Raw genomic sequence first — 27279 nt, 5'->3', positions numbered from 1 at the left:
GCTGGGACGCGCTCCTGGAGGGCTGGAGCAATCATGGCGCTCCCTGATCTGTTTCTCATCTCCCAGGGGTCACTCTCCTTTCCTGACTGATGCCCAGTGCCTTTAAAACCCTTGTTTCACATACACTGTCTCTGTTTTCAGTGATTTCAGGCAGAAGGGCCAATCTGGTCCTTGTGGCTCCATCTCGGCTGCCCTGTTTTTAAAACCTTTGCCTTGAATGGAAACTTGCCAGGTTCAGGTGCTCTCCTTCAGGCCTTCTTCTCTGTCTAATTTAGCAACTAATCTAAGAAAGCAGCCGGAATTTGCTGGGAAGAGCAGCAATGTTGCGCTTACAGAGGCTAAAGTTTGATGTCACTTTATTCTCACAGTTTGACCCTGAGCAAGTTACTTACTCTCTGAGTCTCAGTTTCTTCATTTATCGCTGGGGGCAAGCATAGCACTGTGAGGGTTAATTTTAAGTGAAAACCTGGCTAGGCTGTGGTGCTTGGTTGTCTGGGCAAACGTTAGTCTAGATGTTGCTGTGAAGATATTTTGTGAAATGAGTAACATTTACAATGAGTTGACTTTAAAGGGAGATGCCCCTTGATAACTGGGTGGGCCTCACCCAATCAGTTGAAGCAAAAACTGAGGTTTCTGGAGAAGAAGGAATTCTGCCCAAGACTCTAACATAGAAATCCTGCCTGAGCTTCTCTCCTGCCAGCCCGCCCTACGGATTTGGGACTCGAGACTGCAACTTCAACTCTTGCCTATGTTTCCAGCCTGCCAGCCTGCCCCGTAAATTTTGAACTTGCCAGTCTCCACAATCACCTGGGTCAATTCCTTAAATAAACCTCTCTAAGCAGGACAATTGTTATGATCAGTTCTTTTGTTCTCTTTCGTCTGTTTCCCATACTCCCCTACCAGGTACTTATTTTAAAAATCAATGTTGCAAGCAGCTTAGGTGTACGGGATTTCATTTTGTCACTTACAGAAGGTAGTCTTCCATAGCAGCAGTGTACAAGGCAATCTTTTAAATGAAGCCAATCGTGTCTTATAGTATATCAATTTACATATTAAACAAATGGGGACCTGCAGGGTCAGCAGTGGAGGCTGCGGGGCAAGTGATAGACATTGTTTTCCCACAACTTCAAGTTTTCACACTTATTTCTGTCTAGGGCTGCCCTGAAATTGTCCTCGCCTCCACCTCCTCCCTTCACAGAAGCTTCCACTGGGGCCAGTGAAAAACCCAGGGCTCAGAGCCAGGGAACTGAAGCGGGGCACCCAAAGCAGTGGCAGGGTGAAGCTGGACAGACAACGAAGGAAAGATCAAAGCCCACATTTTTGTGCTGAAAAATCCAGGGCAATCAATACACATCAGCCTGACTTACACTCAGCAACATGGGGTAAATAGCTCTGACTTTCCATTCTGGGCCCTAGAGAATTAAGAGCGCTAAGAGAGGAGTCTTTTAAACTAGGAGAACATCCTTTTGCTAAAAATATTTGAATTTTTCTTCTTCTTACAATATTATTTACACGATCACCATGACATTAAAACCTGGTATTTCTGGCAATGTGTCTTCACTATTAAGCATCTCTACAGAGATCATGAAGTGAGACTTTATGCAGAAAATCTACGTGGACCTTTGCTCTCTCAGTCCACTTGCTCAAGTACATGTATGTATTAGTTCAGTTATAGAAATAGTGACTTAAATAATGGATGAGGTCTTACCACTTTCTGTAGACAAAGAGATTTATGCAACAGGAGAAAAGACAATTGTTTTCATTCTAGTAAACATGTATAATTTATAGCAAAGGGAAATAAGTGAAGAATAATGATGGGAAAATATTAGATATTTTAATCTATCCAGTATTCTTTTGCTTTTTGCAGTGGGTTTAGGAAATTAAAACGTGTAAGCCAAAGAAGGTGAAGTTTTAAGTCCTATGATATTCTGACGTGACTATTTTAGTCACATAAAAATGTAAATTCCTTGCTTTGGAAAGAGACAGGACAATGGGAATAAGAAAAGAGGACTCTTTAACCCAAGGATGCATCTTAAAATGATGCTTGATTTACTCATTTAACCTCCATGATTTGATTCATGCTATGAAACTGGCACAAATAAACACTAAATGAGGCATTTTAGAATAAATTTAAGATTGAAAGCTTTGGTGGAGCGGGAACTATACTATATATCATTTGGGAAATCCCATTTCTCTGAAAATTTTGACTTTCTTTATGCTTTTATTGGCTTTTTCTTGCCAGTTTTTAGTCTCCATAGTCGAGTCATTATGACTGTTAAAAAGAAAGCCAGAATTCATGCAAAAACATATGAAAGGAGACTAGATTAATTTTGAAATTATAGACACTCCAGGAAACTATAAAGTTAACACACCTGCTATAAAACATACTTGGACCACTTTCACATTTAATAAAAAATATACTCCACCGAGTATTAACACTAAACAACATCACCCAGAAATCCATTAATCGTTTTGCAGCTTATTGGAAGACTGGAATCCCACTATTCCCACCATAGCAGAGCGCTATATGAAAACGCCTTCACAGCCCCACAAGGAGCCCTGAAGTCATGCCAGATTACATTTTCCCCCCAATCAGCGGAATCTACCATTAAACGAAAATAGAAAAATTTCAAGCATATCCACAGAGACATTACAAACTACTTAGACATTAAATTATCTAATCTAAGATGGGTCTATGACCAGAATGGAAAGATTCTCGAAAGAGGATGAAATATTTATTTAAAGGGCCAATGCATTATGGGACGCATAGTGGGTTTGTAACAGGTTCAGTAAATCACTATGTTCTCACTTCAGGGAGTCCGAACTGCAATTTCCTCTTAACTGAATTTTGGTTGTTCAATAAAACCAGATATTACACTATACTAAGAAATAACCTAATAAATAGTGATACAGACTCTGGTTGTTTCCCCTCCTCCCTGCAAAACTTCTCTGGAATTTCCTGCTTCTCTTTTATGTAAGACATTTCTGTTTTCCATCGTTTTTCTAAGGCTGATTAGTTTGTATCATTTTTGAACATGCATTTTTCTTTAAAAATATCAGATTAAAAAATTCTCGGCCTTACATCGTCTCATAAAGATTATGCTCTGATTAAAAGCAGACCCAGATTGTAGGCCTGCTTTCATTTTTTTCCAAAACACAAACAAGAGAAATTTCAATAAAAACATTCCAGTTCCCACCAGAGACGCTGGTGATGGTAATCCAGGTCTTACCCTATCTGCAAATATGCATCCTGCACGCAGGGCCTGCGTGGAAGTATTTTAAAAGCTTAACCTAAGATTTTCATATTAAGAATGGAATGTAGTATCTTTTGATTCCTTGAAACCCTAATTTTGAAGAAAGGCACCCTTTAAAACAACTTGGGTAATGACCTGGGACTGCTAACAGGTATCCTGTTAAATAATGGGTTCACCTGCTGCTTTTTCTCAGTCCTTTTTAAAAGTGGGGAGACAGCACGCAAAGACACACGAGAAAGAATGTGCATTGTTGATTGCAAACAACTATACCGTTTATAACGGCCAACGATTGCACGCAGCCTGCCTGCCCGTCCTCACGGACTGATATGTAAGTTGAAGTGTGGGAGGCTGGAGGAGGGGTTTAGAGCAGAAGCTCCGGAGACGAGCTGCCTGGTTACAGATTCTGGTGCCACTACTCACTAGTCATGTGACCTTGAGCAATTTACTGAAACCTTAGTTTTCTCATCTGTAAAATAGGGATAATAAGGGGCCGGCCTAGTGGCATAGTGGTTAAGTCTGAGTCCTCCGTTCCCGTGGCCCAGGGTTTGTTGTTTTGGATCCTGGGGACGGACCTACACACCACTCACCAAACCATTCTGTGGTGGCCTCCCACATACAAAATAGGGGAAGGTTGGCACAGATGTTAGCTCAAGGCCAATCTTCCTCACCAAAAAAAAAAAATAAATAAATAAATAGGGACAATAATAATGGCTAATGCTTAAAGTTGAAGTGAAGTGTGAGATAACAGTTGCTGGTATCCCTAGTCCCTGGCACACAAGAGGCGCTCCATACACAAGTGTGGAATGAACATAAAGCAGTGGCAAGGGGGCCCAGCAGATAGCTGGCGTTCAGACTGTAGCTATTATTGTCCACACCATGGAATAGTAGGCGGTAATTTAAAAACTTTGTGTATCAATATGTAAAAATAAATAAAAATTTAAAAATAGAATATAAATTTTAAAGTATAAGGTGCTACAATTTTTGCAAGAAAAATGTCCCAAATGTACAGAAAAGTACACACATATTTTTATATATTTACATTCACACCCACCAGACCATCTCTGGAAGCATCCACAGACACCCACAGGCTTATTTTCCTTTGCAGCCTCTTTTGCACTGCTTGACGTTTGGCCACTTACCTACATGGCAGGTTGATTTTCCGGAAGCAGCTTCTGTGCAGAGCCGGTGTGAGGGGCGATTATGAAGGAGTTCTCTTGGAGAGGAAGGGGAGGGAAGCAGGACTGGGCGGAAGGAGCAGTTGATCTGTGATGGATTCCCAGCAAAGCCTCACTCCGCTCTGTGGGGAGCTCTGAAGCTGGGACGGCCCCTCGGAGTGGTCCCAAGATGGGGCAAGGGCCTTCATACCCCCAACTGATCAGTCCCTGGATGCTGGCTGTCCCTGGAAGCAGGCGACCTTGGGTGAGGTGGTTTTCTTCTGCCGAGGCAATCTCCAGAGAGGGTTAATGGTAAGGGCCTTCTTCCAGCACATTCCCAGCAGCTGGGAGATAAGCCCCCCTTCTTGAAGGATACAAGACAGTATCCACTACATTACCTGTTCTTTCAATAAATGAATGCCATAGCTATCAAGGATTTAATTTCCAGTCTCAGTAGTGAAAACAGAGGGGCAGCCCAATCATGGGGATTAGGCAGCCTTTCTGATGCCAGAAGGGGTGCCACCGGGCTATCCTGCCCCCAGCCCCCAGGTTTTGTCCTACACCACCTGACAAAATTTAACAATTTGTTGAGGAATGGTTTAAGCAGTGTTTCCTGGAGAAACTTATTTGTGTATACAACTGCCTTAATAGATGACTCAATAATTGTGTATTACCTATCAATAATTCACGTGAAACGGCCAGTAGTGAACAAGACATCGAAACTGTCCAGTTTTCCTACTTTAGACCTTATTAATGTTAGTGAGAGTTTAGGTTAAATTCTCCGGACAAGCAGAGGAGCATGAATGTAGTACAGAGCAGTGTTTCACAAACGGGATGCTGCACTCTGGGCTACGAAAGACCTCCACTGGCCCTCTCTTTAGAGCAAAGACACTTGCTATGGAAAGGAAATTTGAGAATTTTTACATATACATATTTTTGCCTTTAAAAAAGGAGAAACAAGGAAGAAAGAAAGTTTCCCTAATGTTTGCTAAACATAAGGAGGTTGGCTCCTCATTCAGTCCACGAGATTGAAATGAAATGGCCTCATTTCAAGTGCAGCAGAAGAGTGAGCCCTGATTCCACAACGCTGAGGAGAGTGACAAAGACATCTTTGCTTTTAGCCTCTTGTAACATTTTTCAGTTAACTCGTTCTTGGTGAACTGGAGTGCCAAATTTTATTTAGTTTTAACTAAACAAACTTCACAAAATTATTATGTGGCATTGACTATTGACTATTTTGGTAACATGGTATCCTGGATTTGATCCTGGAACAGAAAAAAAAAACAACAATGGAAGAACTGGAGAAATTCAAATGAAGTCTGTAGTTAGTAAGACTTTACTAATGTTAATGTTAGTTTCTTGTTTTTGATAAGTATGCTCTGGTTATACGAGATGTTAACCTTAAGGGAAGCTGCATGAAGGGAGTATGGGAATTCTTTGATCTATCTTAGCAATCCTCCCATAAACCTAAAATTCTCTCAAATTAAAAAGTTCTCGGGGGCCAGCCCCGTGGCCTAGTGGTTAAGCTCAGGACACTCTGCTTCAGTGGCCTGGATTCAGTCCTGGGCACAGACCTACACCACTTGTCTCTTAGCAGACATGCTGTGACGGTGACCCACATAGAAAATAGAGAAAGATTGGCAACAGATGTTAGCTCAGGGACAATCTTCCTCACCCAAAAAAAAGAAATCTATTTGAAATATAGATTTTTACATCCATTATTGCCAGCACTGAACACTGACCTGAGTGTATAGTGTTCCTCTGCAATATAAGAGGATGATAGAACAGAATTACCATGATTAGCAAGCTACCGGAAATGAAGAATTCAGAATAAAAAAAGCAAGCCTCTGGTTCTGTTTGAAGCCTAAAGTTGCATGATTCTCAATCTAGGATTTTAAAACAATTTACTAAATTTTTTTACATAGTTAGAAACCACTTTTGAGATTTCTCATCTAATAGCAAATACACCATCGGAAAAACTGCAGTAGACAAATAACTTACATAGGCAACGGCAAAAAGTTAAAATGCTGTCTTTAGTTAGAAAACACTTTGGAAGACACAAAGCACAAAGTGTAGTAAAAGTTACAAACTATGGGATGATCGCTAAATGAATTTGTCTGAATGAATGAAAGTTGAGATGCTTCTAACATGACTCCATAGTTGAGATTCGATTTCAATAATGAAATACATGAGGAAACGCTTTGATATGGCCTGCCAAAGAAAAGATGTTTCAGAAAAAGATGCATACTCAAAGAGAAGGGACTCTTTATGAAAAAATGGAGATGGGCTGGTATTCCATCTCCAAGAGTATAACCACTCTTGGAGTGGTGGCTTGGACAGAATTAAAGAAGAAAAGACACCGAGGAAAACGTCCAGACCTGTCCCTCCTGTGACATTCATTGACTGCATCAGTCACAAGGTCGTCGTTGAAACAAAAAAGCTGAACCAGAAATCCACGAAATGTTACAGGATGTCACCACTGTGATGACCTGAAAGAAAAATAGAAATAGAATCTTCATGAGCTAGGGGAATGACCGAGAAAATCTTTTGTGCCCTTAGAGGGTTTTAAGTTGTCTAATGGCAAAGCACGTAAAAGCATTATTAAATTTGAGATCGTCATTATTCTTGTACAAATACAAATGTTCCTAACATGCTGACTTTTTTGTGGTGACGAAGGGCTGCCATACAATCCAGCAGATATTTTCAAAAACAAAATGTGCTTCATCTGTCCCTTTGAGATAAAGGTGAGGAGAAACTGATATTAAAATGAGAAGGTAACAACTTTTGAAAGAAATCCATGCTATGGAAACAGCATTCTGAAAATGGACGTTCAGAAATGTTTCTAATTTATGTGGTTTCTGTTGCTAGAAACAAATGTAAAAACTCCTATTTGCCCACGTAGAAATCCTAGAAGCAGAATTTTGTAACCTGCCCCCAATTTTTCCAAATGAAGGATTTTATCACGTTTTGAATATGTTTGCTAAAAATATAAAAAATGCCACACCTTCTGATTAATTTGCAACAACAATTTGACATTCAGAAAAATGGAAACTTACTAGCCCATAAGAAACTTGGGATAATTAGTGGATGGAATTAAAAAATCAGCATCAATTTAGTAAGTGCCCTAAAAAAAGGCACTTCTTCCACTTGATTCTATATATCTTTGTGAAGCATATTTTCACTTATTGTAAGTAATAAAATATAATGAACTCAAAACCAGCATCACAAATTGTTTTTGATCTTGCTGTATCGCAAAGCATTAAACCAAGATTTTCACCAAATTTTAAAAATATTATTTCAACTTCTTTCCCTTAAAAAGCATCTATTTTTAATGTTTCTAATTGTTCATAATATGTTAATATTAAAGCACAATACGGTATATAAATAAACACAGATATTCAAATTAAATATTTTAAAAGTGCATGTATTGAAGGCACACGCTCAGAAGGTTTCTTGATAGGGACACGTGATATACAGTCTTATATGGAGGACAGCTAATCTGAAACAGCAAACAAAATGTGTTGGTTTAGTTCTTTACAAAATCTATCAGAGAAAAACAATGTTCCCCACAATACACATAGCATACCAATCCTCTCGTCCATTGATCCCCCTGTGCCAAGTAAACAGAATGGAAAGCTGATTACATGAGCATTTTCATAATTGTTCAGCAATGTCATTCATTTGCCTTTGGACGTCACATTCGTGGAGCACAGCCCCAGAGGTTCTCATTCAGCAGGAAAACTAGGGTAGGCCCAAGAATCTGGACCATTAACAAGTACCATAAACTCTTAAGAAGTAATTCCTCATTTGGAAGATAAATACAGTAAGTTCTAGAGAACTGAAGTGACTTGGCCAATGGTACGTGGTAACTCTCTAACCAGGGGCAGAACTAGGACCTCCCTCGACCCATCCTTTCCCTATCCAGGGGGACTCTTTGGGTCTGTCTTGCTCCTACCGTGAAAATCTGGTGCCTGACCAGTTTGATATTAGCAGATTGGAGGAAAGCAATTGATTCAAAGCTTCAGCTCGAAATCACTCTTCACTTGCAAAATATCCTTTGAATTTTCTGGTGAGACCAACGGTCACATTGCTTTATACAGCTAAAGACAAAAGGTTATTGTTGGGCTTGTTAGTGTCGCCATGTTGCTAGGAGAGCCTCGCAATGGAATTTACCAGGCAACACTAGCTTCGTTTCTCCACTTCAGCCCTGCCGTGTGCCAAGGGCTGCGTATGTGCAAGGGGAGAGAGAGGATGCATCCCAAGGCCAAAGCCAGAACACCAAGTGACGGGCGAGTTTTCCTCCTGGACTTTGTGGGAGAAGAATCGAAGACAAGCATGAAAGTCCCAAAATCACAATAGGGCTCTTACGATTTTAAGAATAAGCACATATGAAAATTTCAAATATTATTCTGTTTTTGCCTTTGTGGTACCCAAACCTGCTCATTTCTCCTTGACAACAGTTACAGCAAATAGCAGTAAAATGGGCCTGAAATCTACATGCACATATTTTGTTGGAAGTAGGCAATGACCTGGCCCCAAGTTTGATTTGCTGGCCTTGGGAACTCTCCACGCATAGTGATGCAAGGCCGGGACATTGGCCCCAACCCCTTGTTGACCACATCAGTAAATACAGATGAAAAGGGTGGCGCAGGCTGCAGAAGAACGGACCAGTGCTCGGCAGGTGAGGTAAGTCACAAGGTGCTCAACTGGGTGCTGGCAGGAAGAGCACAGATGCATCCCTCCTCAGCACCAGGATTCCAAACTCCACCCGCTTTCTTTCCTCTGTTATTTACATCCCAGAAAATATGCCTCCAAGTGTAATGTGTGCATATATATACACATGTATTTTCAGAGTGAGAGAAAACAGAGAGAATAAAAGGAGATGCGACTCACCAGCTAACATTTTTGAAATGGTTGACAACTGCCATTGGGAAAGCAATATAGCTCTTGCTTAGAAAATATAACATATTTTAATTTAAAAATATCCCTGCTTTTTTGGGGGGAGGGGCAGGACTTGTTTTATAAACCCCCCAAAGCTGAGCATGGTTGTCATTTCTGGATCTTCCTGCCGAGCGCTAATATGAGGCCACTTCCCTGTGACCACAGGCTGGGGGACAGCCATGTGCTCTGAATTCTGAGCACAAGGCCAGTCGAGGGGAAGGACATAGTGTTTGCAAGGCAGACCCTACCTTTGGGTAAAAATGGGGAAACAAAAAGCAGCCAGGAAGGATTCTGGGAGAGTTAGAATTATGGGGAAATCTTCCACTTCAGATGCTTGGTGGGCCCTCAGGACTCAGGCCCGCCCAGCACCAGTGGTGAAGCACAGCCCACAGCCCTGTGCCTGCTGGCCGCCCCTCCTATAGATAGTGATGCTCTGGCTAACAAGCCGAGGGGGTGGAGGATGTCCCTGGCAGAACTTGGGCCCTACCTCTTCAGAATCTACTCATTGGGAGCATCTCCTGTCATTTACATTATTTTCACTCCATAGCTGTTATTGAGAATGGTAATATTTGCATGATCGCTGGGACCACAGCTTGAGGCTGGAGGGGATGAGACAGATGGGAAGGGAGGCTCCAGCCCCCAGCCGGCTGCCCCAGGGCTGAGGGCATCAGTTTCTCAGTCCACCTCTTAACCCAATTGGCCCAGAGGTTGGGAAGCTCTGGTACACACCATAGCCCTCTCTCTATGTGGCGAATGAAAGCCTTTGTCCCGCAGTAACAGATTCGGAGGGATATGAGCACCTTCTGAGTGGCCCTGGAGTCCTGGTGCCAGGCTGTGTCCTGTGAAGGCAGCCCGTCATGGTTTCCTGTTGTGGGAAACCAGAGGCAGTGCTCGAACAGAAGAAGAATGGAGCCCTGTGGGGGCTCAGAAATCCCTGGCAGGTGCCCCAGGTGGAAGAGGGCCCCCCAAGTGCCTGTCTTGTGCCAGGGAGGAGGAAAGGGAAGTGCCTAGAGGCCCCAGCTGCTGAAGCAAGCACCTTTCTTCCTCTGCAAGGGGAGAGGGCCACAGGGGACGCCCTGTGCTGCCCCACCTGGATCCCAGAACTCAGGCTCAAGATGGAGTGGGTTGGAAGCTTCTGGAGCAGCTCCTGTGCCCAGGCCTCCCCGTGCCTCTCCTGAGGCCCTGCAGCAGCCTCCCGCTGGGAATCGTGCCTCCAAGGAATCATGCACGAGGGAGGACGGCTGGCAGGCACGCACGCGACTGGATTTGGATCCGATAAGGCGACAGTGAAGAATATTGGCGGGCAATCTACAGAGGGAGGACCCACCAAAGACGCGGTGGGGAAGGTGGGCTCTCATTGCCTTGCACGTCGTTGGCAGGGAGGAAGTCATTTCCCTCACACACTGGGAGTAACTGCCCCCTCAACGACCACCGATGCAGTCAAGAGCGGTTCACGTCCCCGCTCGGAGAAGCCGGGAGCATGGTTTCCACTAAGGCTTGTTTTAGTAATTTCAAAGCGAGATGGCTGCCAGACTAAACAACAAAATTCTCTTCTTGTTTCCAGAGTTTTATCAATAGGAATCATGCTTTATTAGGCTATTTTTTTAATCTGTAGTCTTTAGTGACTCTTCAAATTCCATGCAGCTAAGTAGTCGTGACCAGCGTGTCACAGCCGGAGACAGACCACGGAGACTGGAAGACGGCGGTTTTCTGACAGAGTTCCCCAGAAACACCGTCTTTCCAGCTTAGCTCAGATGATTTTTCTCACCCCTAACTCTGTCCCCATCTTTTCTAACAAAAAACTCCAGTTACTTCAAGATTCCAAGACCAATAAAACCACAGCAGGGTCGGGCTGCAACTGAACAGGCATGGCCGCAAAGACCCAGAATCTCAGCACCGGAAACCTGGTCAGCAGATCCTAGAGCCCAGGAGGGGCAGAGAAGTAGGGAGCAGGCAGCGCCCGGGGGACTTGGCATCGCGCAGACTGCAGCCTGGGAAAGCAGGAGCGGAAGCCAGGAAGTGAGAAAGCAGAGCCGCAGAGATGGCAGGCGCAGAGCCAGGAACAAGCAGAGATGCCGGGAAGGCCTGCGGCGCCCGTGGGCGAACGGAGCATGGAGCACGACCCGGAGCCTGTGCTCTCACAGGCCTTCCTCCGTGGCTAACCCAGTCCCCGCCGGGAGGCTGGGCCCAGCCGGAGCACAGCAGCACCCACGCTGTGCAGCCGGGAAGCGGCGGCGGCCAGCGGCAGCCTCACTGCCTCCTTTTGCTTTCAATGCACGGAGTCCTTCCGCGGCTCCCGTTAGCATCCTCGTTCTCCTTTGACTGTAGTGACTGAGGCCTCTATCACAACAGACTCAAAACCCCTAAGAGGCAGGGGATAAAGATGGAGAAGAAGGGATGTAAAATTTAGCTCCTGTGGGTAAGGAAGTATTTCTTCATATGGTGACAGGAAGCTAGCAGTGGGACAGTGTGGTGGACTCTGGGAGAAATGGAAAAAACTATTATATTTAGAGCAGGGTAGTCCGAATGATGGTTTTTGTAAGGTGTGCTGGGATAAAGGTGTGCTTGCAGCTGGAGGTAACTGGTGTTTGATGTCAGCGCAGCAGGACTCACCTGGAGGCCCCAGGGCTAAGTAGGGGGCTGAGGGGGGCCAAGATCTCCTCACCCCAGGGGTGAGGAGCTCAAATTGGGAAAACTAGGAAGAAAGAAAGAGAAACGAAGCATGACATGATTGCGTTTGGATCAATCCACAGAACTCCATCGTACCCCATGCTGGACGCCAAGCTCCACCCCAAATCTGAAGACACCTCTAGGCGTCGGCAGTGGTTCCTGCCCTCACGGAGCTCCGAGCGGTAGAGGGGAAAATGGAGACAGAAAGGTGCTAGTTAGGATGGACAAGCGGGAGCCATGGGGTGCGACGGGAAGGGAGGGTATTCTGGTATTCAGACTCCCTTTAGTGCATTTGGTGGGGCCGCTCTTTTTCTGTCCTGGGGGAAAACTCAGGAGTCCATGACTTCCCTGGTCACATTTAGATGTTATATGTGCCCCAGTCATTTAAATCTCAAAACGTCATCTCATTTCAGTAACTAATATGTCTAATCAAGTGTAATAATCAAAAGCTTCATGCTTCATTTAACAGTGAAACTTCTCCTGACTCCTCCCCCGTCGCATTGCTCTCAAGCTGATGTCTGCAGGAGAGAGATCGCCCCCGCACCGTGCCCTGCTCCCAGCTGTGGTTCTGACTCCTCCAATGTGGAGAGAGGCGGGAGAGGGGGAGGAGGAGAGACAGGGAGCCAGGAGCTTCTTACTGGATTACCCATAGCGGTGGGTTTGCACTCTTTCGGCTGGCAAGTGTTCCAGCAGCTTCTTTCTTGAACCGTGCAGTCACAGGCTCTCCACTCCCTATTCCCAACTCAGTCACAATCCTGGAGATGGTTCCACACCAACCCCTTGGTGCTCTGAATGCATCTCCTCTGACTGCTCACTTTCTGCGCTTTTCTCAGCTCCTGAGGATCTGAAGTCACACTCTATTCCTCTGCTGGCCCTCTTGTTCCCCCTTTCCACTGCATTGCCCTCATCTAACCCTCTGGAAACACCATGGGTCTTCTGCCTCCCAACTCTGAGTGCAGGCTGATCCCAAGGCAGCTTCTCCTTGCTCTGCCGTCCGAGCAGCTGGCCAGCCAGACTCTCCCTTGAGACTCCTGCAGCCAGCCTCCAGCCCACTGTGTCCCCCAAGCTTCAGAGGACACAGGCTAACCCCTCAAATTCTTCCTCAAAGTTCCTACATTGGTTTTGAGGTAGAGCGAGCAACCCCGTTCTTCTAAGTGAGACCCACAGCTTAGCATGCTCTCAAAAAATTATCTACCGTAAACGTCAGTTCTTTCCTTGATCTCTCTCTCATCTTTCGTAGTTTGGAGTGGGTGGTTGGCTGAGAGCACAGAACTGGTCTTCATAAGCACTTTTTGCAAATCTTGCAGCTCACTTTGGAATGTTTCATCTATTGCTTTGGGGCCTCAGTTGAAACTGAGACTAAAATAGTTCCAATTCAGCATCGTGTACAGCTAGCATAGTACATCCGTTTTTCCCCAGGGCATAGCACGTGCAGAAATCATATTTGTGTGGTACTCTAGGGTCAGTGGATGTGCTGTTCAAAGCTGGAGGTGACTGGCCAGGAGCTCCAGCTGCTCTGGGCCCAATGTGGACACCTCGAGGTCCAAGGGCACACTCACAACCTATTTTCAACATGCCACGTGCACTTAACATTGGTTGTGAAGCTGTGCACTAGACTGTGCTCAAGACCTAGAGCGGTGCAGAAGAGTAAATGACTCATTTGAATTGTAGCATTAAGCCACTCAGAGGTGGTGATACCTAAGCTGGGTTTTGAAGGATGAAGAGGAGTTCTCCAGGCAGCCAAGTAGGGCAAGGGCATTCTGGGTAACTCAATAATTTGGTACAGCTGGAGGATGTGTCTGGGCCAGTAGCTGGAGGCTCCATCCTGGGCAGCGCTTTGTCTCAAGACTTCCTCATGGCTATTCCCTACAGCAATTTCAATTTCACCTCAGATTCATTCCTGACTCCTTTTCTTCTTCTTCTTCTTCTTCATACTTCAATCTAATTAATTAGCAGGTCCTGCTGGTTTTGCCTTTTAACTCTTCTTCACGTCATCCCCTCCCCTCCATCCCCACGCTCACTGGTCCTTGGTCTTCCTTCTCCTGCTGTGGTAAAGGAGACTCTCCTCCGAACTCCCTTCCCCACTCTCCCCTCTCTCAATGCATTCTCTACACTGCACCACAGTGATGGTAAAACATCAAGCCCAGCTTAACCCCCAATCATTTCACATCTCACTCAGCCAGACTCTCCTGTCTTGCCGTAGGCCACCCAACACAGGCTCTAGGACCTGCTGTCTGTTGGACCTCACCTTCCACCCCTCCCTGCAGACCCCTCACCCGCTCTGCTCCAGCCACACACCAGCCTCTGGCTTGTTCTTAAACTGGCCAAGCTCACTCCTCCCTCAGGGCCTTTGCCCTCGTTCTTCCCTCTTCTTGGAAAGCTTATTCCTCAAATATTCACAGGTTTCTCTCCTTACTTCTTCAAGTCTCTGCTCAAATGTCACGTGATGGGAGACCAGCTATAAACACTAGTGACCTGCCCCCAGCATCCTACCCACTCACCCTGCTTTATTTTTCTCCAGAGCACTCGCTACCTCTTGACATGTTGCGGGTTCATTTGATCATTTTCTGCCCAGGAGCACGTGAGTCCATGAGGGCAGGACGTGGTCCTCTTTCCTGATGCGTCTCCTGTGCCTGGCTGGTAGGAGGCCCTCGGCGACAGTCATCCAATAAATGGGCGAACAAAGTGATGTGGGAAGTGACAGGGGACATCTGACTCACTTTATACCCAAGGTTTCTTCATGCTCTGGCAAGTCATCTCCTTTGACAACAAACATTCAATATTTTAAAAATTATTTTATTGAAGTCATATTGATTTATAACTGTAAACTTCAGGTGTACATTATTATCTATCAGTTTATGTATAGACTGCATTGTACTCACCACCAATAGTTTAGTTTTCATCTGTCACCATACATATGTGCCCCTTTACCCCTCTCGCCCTTCCCCCACCCCCTTCTCCTCTGGTAACCACTAATCTGTTCTCCTTGTCCATGTGTTAGTTATCTTCCACATATGAGTGAAATCATACAGTGTTGGTCTTTCTCCATTTGACTTATTTCACCTGGCATCATGCCCTCAAGGTCCATCCACGTTGTTACAAATGGCACGATTTTGCCTTTTTTATGGCTGAGTAGTATTCCATTGTACATATATACCATATCATCTTTATCCATTCATCAGTTGATGGGCACTTGGGTTGCTTCCACATCTTGGCTATTTGAATAATGCTCTGATGAATGTAGAGGTGCATATATTTTTTTGAATTATGGATTCTATTCTTTGGATAAATACTCAGTAGTGGGATAGCTGGACCATATGGTAGCTCTATTTTTAATTTTTTGAGAAATCTTCATACTGTTTTCCATCACGGCTGCACCTGTTTGCATTCCCCCCAGCAGTGTCATCATTCAGTTATTTATTGAGGATTGACTGTCTGTGTGGCTCTGTGCTGCATATTTTACTCATATTAGCTCAGTCTCCACAATAATCCATGAAGTAGCCCTTCTTTTAATATAATGTGGGTTCTTATAGTAAATTAAAACATATAACAATACATTAAAATACACAATAATGTATAATTCGTGTTGCTTTCACTCCTTCCACTTGTTGTTCATCTTTGCTGACCTTTTTCTGTGTGTCCATAAATGCACACATATTAGATGGGAGTTTGTGTGTTTTTTTCCCTGTCTGTTTTGTTTTTCCTTTACAAAAATGAGACCCTACTATATATATTGTTACACAATGTGATTTGTGTCAGAGATGTTTTTCATGAAAGTTCCTAAGATATAGTTCATTCTTTTTCTTGGCTTCATGTGTAGGCTATGCCATGATGTGTTTAATCCATTCCCTGTTGATTGACATTCACGTTGGCTTTTTGTTTTGGTTCTACTCAATAAAGTTGTATTAAAAATTAACTTGTAAAATTAAATTGTATTAAAAATAATTCTGCAACAATATCTGCCTTCCTGTATTGTTGATCAGGGCCCAGGCATATCAGGAGGGAGATTCCTAGATGTGGACTTCCAAGGTCAGTGAGTACGCACATCTTATTTATTTATTTATTTATTTATTTATTATAATTTGGTCCTCTGGCTATGGTCTCTGTGGCAGATGTGCCTAGTCACCACGTTCCCTCCACCTCCCATCGCCATGCAAGCTGTCCTAACTCTTTGCCTCAGGCTTCCTTCGGCTACCAGAGCTTGCTCTCTCTGCGCCGGAGCCATGGAATGAATGTTCCAGACAAGACTTCAATCAGTGACCCACAGAAGTTAATGGATACCCACCTCAGCTTCCTTTGACCTTGGTGGGTCAACTCCGAGGTGCGAGTTTAACGCCGGATCACAGAGTTTCCCCCTGCCCCCAGTAGTACCTTGATTGACAACACACCCTTGATTGACATCCTTCCTGTTCCTGTGTCCCTGCCTGGATCCCCTTCTCATGTTTCTCAGGTTCACCTCTCAAATGAACCCTCACGCTCAAATCCTTGTCTCAGGGTCTGCTTTTGGAGAGCCAAAACTAAGTCACTCTGATGAATTTCTGATAAAAAAAAAAAAAGAGTTCATTCCTTGAATAAACGAACCTGGTTTTTTTAAAGTATAAAACGATAGAAAATGAAAGGTAAACCTTTTTCATCTTCTAACCTCTAGTTTCTCTACCTAAAGGTAATGCCTGTTAACAGTTAAGCCTTTATTTCTTTCCAGAAAAAGATATGATTATATAAACATATACACATAGCCTTTAAAATTTAGATAAATGGATAATTCTAAACACTATGCTTGGCACCTTTATCATTTGATGATATTTCTTGGAGAGCATTTATATTTGCACATCAGATCTTTACCGTTTAATGGCCTTGCATTCTGTGGCCACACCATCGGTTTCTAACCAGGTTCTTGTATTAAATAACATTTATTGTTCTAATATTATGCAGTTACAACCATGCTATGACAAACATTTTTGTACATCTATCTTAGTGCATTTTTAAAAACAAATAAATACATCAAGGTGTTGGGTCAAGGGGTATGTGCATTTTAATTTATTTTTCTTTTTTAGATGTTGCTGTTTTTCTCTCTTCAAATAGGTTGCACTGATTTACACTTCCACAAACAGTGTATCAATGCCTCTTTCTCATATCTTCCCAACACTAGGGTTATCACACATTTTAATATTCACTGATCTGTTAGATGGAAAAAGCATCTCATCTTTTTATTGTGCATTTCCCTGACCATCTGTTGATATGTTTATTGGCATTCATGGTTCTTCTATGAGGTAGCTGTTCATATCCTGGACCATTTTGATTGGACTTTTCGTCTTCTTCCTTTTGATTTCTAAGAGCTTTTATGTAAAGTATGACTACTAACCTGTTAGATATGGTACTTAAATTTTCTCCCATTCTATGATTTTCCTTGAACTTTTTATAATGAAATATTTTCTTATACAGGGGTCTTAAATCATTAAATCAAGTCTTTTCACTTTTTTCCATGTTTCTGGACTCCATGCCATGCTTAGGAAGTCTATCCTGACTCAAGTTTATAAAAATATCCATCTATATATCTCCTAGTTCTTTAATAGCTTTAATTTTACATTTACATCATTAATCCATCTGGAGTTTATTTTTGTGAAGGGTGCTTGTTGGAAGAAACTATAGAGAAATGGGAGTGAGCAAAGAAGACAGGCCGAGGACCACAGGCTTGGGTGGTGATATTGGGGAGTTACCATCAATTGGAACCTGCTGAGGGTCCTTTATGAGGAGGGTGGTCCTAGGTCCTTTTCCAGGACTGTTGCTAGTTGTGGGCTGGAGCTAGCTTACTGGCTCACAAGAGCCAATTTTTTATGTACAGCTATTATTATAAGTTGAATCCTGTAATATTATAATTAAGCAAACTATGTTTATAGAAAGGTAAAAATATTCAAAATTCATCACTTCTTAATTGTTTCACTTTGTTACTATTACCTATGCTCTTGAGGTTATTTACTTCTACTGTATCTGTATGCTGGAAATAACTACATATGGTCATGTCCTGTTGGTAGATTGAACAGGCCACAGTGGGAGTATGCACACCATGAAAATTGGCAAATGCTACAAGTCAGAGTCTTTTTTTCCCTTTGGAATATCAATTGTTAAGCATTGACCAGCACAACCCTGACATTCCCATCACCAGATATTTTTACTTAGAGAAGAGGCTGGCATTATTGGAGAGGAAATCTAAGCTTCAATTAGGGAGTCAGACTGAGGATGTTTAGATGCCTTCCAGTTCTAACATTCTATGATCCTATGATTCTCAAAATTACTCTGACTATATTGCCAAGGGGACTTCAGATGAGAAAAATCTGCTTTTGGGGATTTCTCCACAGTCTCCACATTCCTAACCTGGATCTCATTTTGGTATAATTCAGTCCTTTGATGGGTTGGGCACAAAATGTCTCAGATTTAGATTCCAACATGGTAACTCAGGGCTATAGATAGCATTATTTATCGTCATTCATCTGTTTTCCATTTGATATTGTGTTCTTTAAACATTTGACTGTTTCTCTAAATGCTATCAAAGCATCCACAACGTATTGACATTTTTACTCACACCCTTCCACATGGCAGTTCAGATTTCGTGGAAAGCAGAAGTTGGGGAAAAGAGAGTCTGAAGATGAGTTTGGGATCTCACATCAACTCTTGAAGTAGTGGAAGTCTTATTTGTCCCAGTTGTAAAGAAGGGCCTTTCTTTTGTCTTCATAACTCAGCTTTTCAGAAGAAGCTAAGAACATCTAAAAGATATATAAAAATCACAGAAAATAATGCAATATTCAAGTAGCTGTTATATGATCTTATGAGAACCTTCTCACTCAGAATATGAGAAAGTTACTTTTTTCTGCTTCAATATTTTCTTTTCAAGATTGAGAGATCTTTTAAATATGCTTAGCACACATTTAGAAATCCCTACGGAATCAACTATAATCATAATTTTACACACTGTTCATCCTGAAACAAATCCATCTATCATATTAATAGTGTTTTGTGGTGGGGCGGGGGGCTCTTTTCACCAAGAGTTTTAATTCTCTTTTACAAATATACCTTACAAGTCATTTTTCCCACATTTCACAGATGGTCAGACTGGTCTCCCAAACGTTCCAAGCTAATTTCCAACTTCTCTTCTCTCCCTCTTCCTTCCTGAAATTCTGTCTGTCCTCTTTTCCATACAGTCATCTCAATTCTTCAAGATTCTATGCAGTCTTTCCATAATTACTCCCAAGTCCAGTAATGTATTGTTCTTCAGGACTCATAACCTGTATTTTCTGTATCACTCATTTAAGACCTAATTACACCTTCCCACGTGATTTACATGGTTAGTCCATTTCTACTGTGTATAGTTTTATCTCAGCATTTAGGTGAGGTTCTTATCCTGAAATGCGTGGACCCCTTAGGACTTTAGAGAAGCTGAGATGTCATGAAATTATAAGTAAAATTTTATGTGAATGTGCCATGTGCCTTTTAAGGGACAAAATCTTTATTTCGTTGGATTCTCAAAGGGACTTTTGACCAGAGTTATATTACCCACAATATCCTCAATAACTCAGCTGAGTAGTTGGGTGGGCACAGGTATACCTAATGTCTGCACTTACTTGCGATCAACTAATCCCTTATTTTCCAAACTGTAAGAGAGGGACAATATCATTTTCCGTTTCCATCTCACAGCTGAGCATGTATGAAGACAATAGATGTTTAAAAGTTTTGAAAAGTTTAAAACGATATCTTACAGTTATGATAGCTCATCTTGAGACATGTAATAAGGGAATTCTGAATTTTTGGAATTCTGTCATTTTTCTACCTTTTATGAGTCTTCTGGAGAAGCAGAGCTTGGAAAATGTCTTCTCCCTTGACTTGGACTTCGGCTGCATCTATTTCCACCTCTCACCCAACAGCTTGTCAGTGAAAGTTGCTTTATCTCCAGTCATTACTCTCCATTTCTCAATGATGTCTATTTCCTGATTAACTATCATTCTTTTCAATACCATTCCTATTATAATTCTTGGTGGTTTCAATATTTCTGCAGATACTTCTTCTAATATCCTAGGCTATCACTTCCTGGCCTGTCTCCTCCCATGATCTTGTCCTCTCCCCTACTTTAGCCACCTGTTCCCTTGGTCATACCTAGACTTTGTCTTTACCAATAACTACACTCCTTCTGTGTAGGCAGGATAATAAGCTACCTCCCCCCACACACACCAAAAGATGTTTACACTCTAATCCCTAGATTCAGTGAATGTGTTGCATTACGTGGCAAAGGGGAGTCAAGGTTGCTAATGAGCTGAACTTAAATAGAGAGAGTATCCTGGACTAGCCACATGGACCCATTGTAACCCCAAGCATCCTTAAATGTGGAAGAGAGAGGGGAGAGGAAGTTGTTACATAGTATATTAGATACGTATGTACATATACATATATATTATTTTTTTCTCACCCACCAAAATACAAATGGCATTGGGGCAAGGACTCTGTCTTGTTCCTTGCTATACCTCCAGCACCTAGAAAAGTGCCTTATGTATAGCTGAATAAGTTTGTTGAATGAATGAATGACTTTAAGTAAAATTGAGCGCACGTGTAAATTTATTGTAGATTGATGTGGATCTTTGTTGTTGCTGTCTTGGCACTGGAGTGGGCGAGAGGAGCTCTTCCTAGCTTCACATGTCCCAGCTTTAGCTCTTATCCAATATCGGTCAGTTCACTCTTCAGCATTAGTCTTCCCACCTAATGTCTTTTCACCCTAACAGGCCTCTTCTCTAGGGAAGTCCTGGAACCCTGTGATGTCTCCACTACCTGGATTTCTTCGTTGTCTTTTGGCAATTTTCCCTTAAATGCACCCTTCTCAGGAGATGAGAGCGAGGAATAGAAGTTAATTATTGATGTTGATGGTGAATGTTTTTTTTGATTCCTGTGAAAATCATTGCCTTTTTTCACAAGAAGCTCACCAAGGTGAAGAAGCAGTGCATTTCCCATGAGGGAGGGAACACCTCAGGTCTAGAATGCCATTTGGAAACTGCACTTACCCACTAATGAGTGGATAATGATCGGATTGACCCAGTGCTATTCTACTAGTTAATTAACATGCAGAAATAGACACTCCTAGAAAACCTGCATCAGGTAAACTTTTCTCTTTTGTTTTTATCTTTTCTTTAAGCCTCAACAACCCACGAGTTTCCGAGGCATTTATTGCTGGGCTGTCATAGGACCTTCAGTTAACTATCCCTCATTTCCATCTTCTCACAAGGAAATGTTACTGATTCCTAGCTACACAGGGCCATGAGCCGAAAGAGTTTCTTCCCTTTATTTAAAAGGAAAGGACAAGGTTCTGCAGAAACTTGAGTTTTGAAAATATTGGCCTTAGAGAACACTTGGGGGTGGAAAACTATGGAATTTTGAGCAGACGAAACACTGCACCATTTTCATCAATCACTCCAAACGAAAGAGTAAGTATGGCATACGTAACAGTAGGATATGGATGTTGGGGCTTGCTGGAGCTTCAGACAATGAGTTTATACAAATTCGGCATATCTTAAACGATGGACAAGTTATGCTTAAAGTTTCTGTAACTCTAAAGCACGTGAATGATGCAACATGACGGCTGACCAACAGTGGTGTGTGTTAAGAATTCCATTCATTGGGCATTAATAGCATCATGAGTATAACTGTCTTACACCCTTGCTTATTTCATAGTCTATTTCTGGACCTGCAGATTTGGCGCTCCACCAGGTCTGCAATCCTGTCAGTGTTGACTTGTATAAGTGAGAGCAAAGCAGGTTAACCAAAGAGATTCAACTGAGCGACAGGCAAGGGGGTGAAAAAAATAAAACGAAGTCTAAGTCCGTTGGAACCCTACACGAAAGCAATTGCTGTAGAGCACAGGGAAGTATTTGGGAGACGCCTGAAGTATTTGGGAGACGCCTGAAGAATTGGAGAACGGGTGAATGGCCTGATACGGGGATTCATGGAGAAGCTTTCGGCAGTGAGTGTTAACTAAAAAAGATATCGCTCGTTCACTTATCCATTCCCTCAACAAGCTTTAATTAAGCACCTACCTTGTGCATGGCATGTGGAGGAGAAGAGTGGGGCAAAATTATTTTCTGGGCTAGAGGTTTGAGAAGGCCCACAGAGGTGGTAGGCATGTGGTCAAAAAGACCTGAGTTTGAATCCTGGTTTCATCCTTTAGCTGTCTGACCTTGGATAAGTTGCTTAACCTCTCTGAGTCTGAACAATAGAAATAACTCCCAAGGCAAAAGACTTCTGTGAAGAGAGTGAGACAATTCTCCGAGGAATAAGCGTGACAATCCTTTGAAAGCATCTCACATGGGACATGGCCCATTAAAGGCATTCAACAATGTAGGTTTTTCTCCTTCTCCCAGGAGAGGAAACAGCTCCCAGTCTTTACTGAGGAAGGCAGGAAGATACCCTAGGAAGACAGCGTTGGCTCTGAGGAAACGGAGTTCCTGGATTCTTTGTGCGCATCTGTCTGTGGCACATGCGGGAAAACACTCCGTGTGTCCCATGAAGTGCATGAGTCGCTGTTCAGGTTCAGGTCCTGGGACCTCACAGGTCTGTAATGGGACAGGACTCCCTTTTTTTTTTTTTTTTGGTGAGGAAGATTTTCCGTGAGCTAACACCCTTGCCAATTTTCCTCTTTGTTTTTTTTTTTTTCCACTTGAGGAAGATTACCCCTGAGATAACATTGGTGCCAATCTTCTTCCATTTTTTTGTATGTGGGATGCCTCCACAGCATAGCTGATGAGTGGAGTAGGTCTGCACCCGGGATCCAAGCCTGTGAACCTGGGCCACCGAACTGGAGAGTGTGGAACTTTACCCACTCGGCCACGAGGCCAGCCCAGTGGACGCCTTCCTTTTGCTAGAGCTCACAGCTGAAGAGGAAAAGGTTTGGATTGTGACAGAGGAAAATATGCATTGTAAACTTGACCCTTTAAAATCGAGTCACAGTAAAATGAGATGCTGGAGAAGGACGAGCTTTAATGCCTTCTGAAAATCCCCACCCTGGCAGCTTCTCACGGCGTTTTCTGTTGGCATCGGGAGACTCCCTGTCTCAGCAGGAAGTCATTACCAAAGCTGGAGGCTTCCCATCCTCCTATGGCACAGCACAGGCTGTGCTGGGAACAGACACCCCAAGCGATCCCGCCGCCAGCAGCGCCGGTAGCAAAGCGTATGTCTACACCGCCCTCTTGCCCAGTCCCGAAAGCAGAAGCTTCTCAGTGGCTTCTGAGGCTGGATCAAGCAGAAGCTCTTCCAAGTCGCTGCCAGAGTGAACCCTCTGCCTTAGAAAAAAAAAAAAAAAAAAAAAACAGCCCAAATGGAACCTTGTTTCTGAGCAGAGTATCTATTGAATGAGACCTACTTCCCCCCTTTGACCGAGAGGGTGAAGGGAAGCCTGTCGCCGCCATGTCTGCGGGAGAGCGATGAGTGGAGCGGTTTGATCACCAGCTGTGGGCCCCAGCTCGTCCTATGGCTTGTACCTTGGGCCAGTGACCTCACTCTGTGCCTCAGCCTGTCCACCTGTAAAATGGGGCCCAAATAGTCCACAGTCCACTGACCTGTCGAGGACTAAATGAGTTACTACGGAAAAGTGAGAGAAGCACTGTTGGTACTTCCCAAGTAACTCACTCACAGCAGGACATCCGGCCCCCGGGCTGCGCAGCTGGCAGGTCTCAGTCCGAGGACAGGAGCCGCTGGGTGGTGAGACAGACGCTCAAGGCCAAAGGGCAGGTCAGGAGCTCCCTAGTGGGTTTGCATCCTCAGGTTGACCACTTACCGGCTTTGGGACCTAGGGCATGGTGTTTAACCAAATCTCAGCTTTTTTATCTGTAAACAGGGATGATTATCTTACTGAAATCACAGGGTTATTTAAAGGATTAATTTGAAAAAGGTGCTTATAAATCGCTTAGCTTTGTGACTATGTGCGTGCTCAGTGAATGTGGCCATTATCTGTTCCTCATCATCATCTTTCCCGCCTGGGAACCACTCCTTGCGTTAGAATCCTCCTTGGGTAAGACAAGCGATGCGGGGTGAGCGAGGAGGAACGCCCGTCCCTTTCCTATTTCCATTGTACAGTCTGGGGCCTGTATGTACATGGTGGCTCCTGTGGAAGGCTGCGAGAGGACACTGGAGGGAGAGGGGAAGAGCCCTGGGTTTGACTCTCGCTCCTCCACTTGCCAGCGGTGCGCCTCCAACCAGCTCAGCCTCGCTGTGCCTCCCTGCTCTTCCGCGGGGCCGGGAGAGGACGCGTGTCTGACCGGGAGCGCGAAGGCGCCGGGAAGGGCAGGAAGGGTCTGAGCAGCGGTGACAACAAGGCCGGGAGGCGGCAGGTCGGGGAGAGCCCAGCCCGGGCCGCGCGGCCTCGGGGCGGCCGCCTGGAGGGGGAGAGGCCGGCGGACCCGGCCTGGCGCCCGCGCGGCGTCGCTGCGCCCTCCCTGCGCCCTCCCCTCCGCTCCCCGCCCCGCGCCGCGCCGGAGCCGGGGGAGGAGCAGGGCTTCTTTCCCGCCGCGGTGGGCGCTCGGCCCCGCCGACCGGACGGCAGTGAATCCCCGGGCGGGGCCTCGCGGGCGTCCCCGAAGAGAAAGATAGAAGAGTTGCTCTTCCCTCCTCCCAGGTTAACTCAATGGTCCTAATTATTGACTCATTCACTGACTCCCCGAACAGGGCGATAAAGGCCCCCTTACACCACTTTCTTGAAAGGTTGGGGGGCGGGCGGGGGGGGGGGGGTGAACTCCACGGTCATTGCCCGAGACCGTTCCCAAGCGCTGCCGCCCCCGAGCAGCTGCTGAAATGCCTCAGCCTCCCACGTCTCGGCCTGGCCGGCTGCCGCCGCAGGCGCATTCCTGGCAGGTCCAGGAGTCAAGAAAAATCCGCCAGAACAAGCCGTGCCTCGCTGCTCTCGGGTTACCAGCAGGTGGAAGGTGGGGCCGCCTCTGATCGAAATGGCTTTGACAGACGGCCGGCCGGAGTTCAAGGATGTTTCCCGCTCGGCAGGCGGGGCTGCGGGGCTTCCCAGGACCCGGGTCCCTCCCGGCGGAGAGGAGCTCTCCTTTACACAAACCCGGTGCTCCTTCTCCTCTCCGAGCTCTCGCCCAGCCCGCTGCCCTGCACGGCGACAGAGAGCGTCCTGCCGGTCCCCCTCCTTTCCTCTGCGCTGAAAATAGTTCCAAGGGAAGCCAGAGGTCACGGGGATGGCCCTTCCGGCCTAAAGCTGCCCGAGGCCTTGTGATCGTGTTCGCATCTTCTCAAAAACGTACTGTCGGCCAGGACACCGGTGGGCTTTGCTTTCCATTTTTACCTGGAAACTATGGAATTGAGTGTGAATGCTGAATTCCGAGGGCCACTTGCCTCTGGGAACGAGCTGGGGTATGGTCTTCACTCCGCATCCGGGCCCATGCAGGACAATGCTGTTTAAAGGCTTGATGATACTGACGCTGATTTACAGACTCAATAGCAGGAAGAATGTCACTAAACGACGACGACGGTGATCAGCAGCTTCCCCCTCAGTCTGCTTGACTCAAAGCGCCAGCTCCCCCTGTGTCTTCAGACAGTTTAGGGACTGGGTTCACAGGAGTTCTAAACTGGGCAAGCCATGGCTGGTGCAAAGGCAATTCTTACTCCTCTCGATTTTTTTAAAAAAAATCATCCTTGTGGTTTCTACTGTTCACCTTTCTACTTCCCTGAAACGCATAAGCTCGTGTGCGCACCAAAGGCCTCTGAGCACCCGCGGCTGCTGTTCACGCCTGCGGTTCCTGCTGGGCCCCTGCGCCTCTCTGTCCGCGGCTGCCTCCTGGGCTCTGCTCGGGAGGGCTGCACACCCCAGTACCCCCGCAAACGCGGCGTGGGAGTGGGGGAGTCTCCCTGGAGGCTTGTTCCACACCGTTTCCCACGGGCCGCGGCAGGATTAGCCCAGCCCGCAGCGGCATCCCGGGTCACGGGCGCACGAGGATCAGCTTGCCTCCCTTCCCTGTTTCATTTCCTGCTAAGATTACTGCCAGGACACGTCACGAGCCTCGAGTCTTCGTCACAGTGGGCTCCCGGGGGGATGCACACTGAGACAGTGAGCCCAGCCGCCGGCAGGCAGGAGAAGCTGAGCGGGGTGGAACCGAGAAGGGCCCCAGAGCCACGAACACCTGCACAGCCTCGCCTGACCCGCGCTCTGCCTCTGGCTCCCGCGTCCCCCTGGCCTCCCTCCCCTCTGCTTCTACAAGAAGCGTCTCAGCACCATCTTCTTGTGCCTGGGGGTGTCCCTCTCCGACTCTCCCCACTGCCTACCCAAACCAGCCTCCTCACCTTCTCTGGAAGGCCGGCTGCTAGGAGCACCCTTCCTGGAACAGGGCCACACGTGCAGAAGGTACCAAGAACTTAGCCCTTGCTGGTGGCTCCTGCTTTCTGGGTCCACTTTACTTCTCCAACTCAACTGTAGGTTCTGGAGAGCTGGGGACCATGGCAAAGGTTTCTCATTTAGTTTAGTTTGGGGTTTTTTCTTGGTATCCCATGCCATGCCATGCCTAGTACAGTTCTGGCGATATATAGTGGGCACATAATCAGTATATATTCACTCAGCATTCAACAAATACGCCTTGTGTCCACGGTGTTTTACGTTCTGGGGATCTATTTCTCCCAGTTCAAATGCTAGTGCGGGTGACAGGTAATTAACAAAAGTTCGTAACTAGTCACACGGTGTGTTAGAAAGTGTCAGCAGATCCACAGGGGGAGATGAGGCTGGGAAGACTGTGGGATTGCCAGGATGGGGGAGCAGGGCGGTTGCCTTTTTAAGCAGTTTCTGGGGAAGGTGCATTGAAGCAGTGACGTCTGAGCAGAGACTTGAAGCAGAGGGAGCAGCTCAACAGACATCTGGGCGAAGACTGGCAGGCAGAACGCACAGCAGGTGCCAAGACCCTGAGATGGGAGCAGGCCTGATTCACTCAAGGGACAGCAGAGAGTGGATGTAGAGTAAGCAGGGGTGACAGTCTTAGGAGGCTGGAGACACAGGGACTGGACCCTGAGGGCCTGTGGCCATTGCAGGGACTTGGGCTTTGGTTTCCAGTGAGATGAGGGCTTGAGAAGGTTTTGCTCCAAGAAGTGACGTCATCTGACTCACATTTTAACAGGATCCTTCTGGCTGCTGTGCTGCCTGTAGACTCTAGGTGGACCGGGGGAAGCAGGGACAACCTTGAGGAGGGGAATTACACCCTCTTGGTGGGAGATGATGGTGGTGTGTCTGGATG

General features: G+C 45.4%; 1 long non-coding RNA gene across 1 annotated transcript; it reads left to right on the top strand.

The window, feature by feature from the left end:
- Positions 1–11407: 11407 nt before the first annotated feature.
- Positions 11408–15970, top strand: LOC139042508 (uncharacterized). Its single transcript, XR_011499288.1, has 4 exons — positions 11408–11768; positions 12103–12227; positions 12489–12673; positions 14541–15970. It is a non-coding gene; the product is annotated as an uncharacterized lncRNA (long non-coding RNA).
- Positions 15971–27279: the final 11309 nt, after the last annotated feature.

This window comes from Equus asinus, chromosome 29, assembly GCF_041296235.1.
Source record: "Equus asinus isolate D_3611 breed Donkey chromosome 29, EquAss-T2T_v2, whole genome shotgun sequence".
NCBI lineage: Eukaryota > Metazoa > Chordata > Mammalia > Perissodactyla > Equidae > Equus > Equus asinus.
The sequence above is the reverse complement of the archived record's forward strand: the minus strand, read 5'-3'. Positions and strand labels throughout refer to the sequence as shown.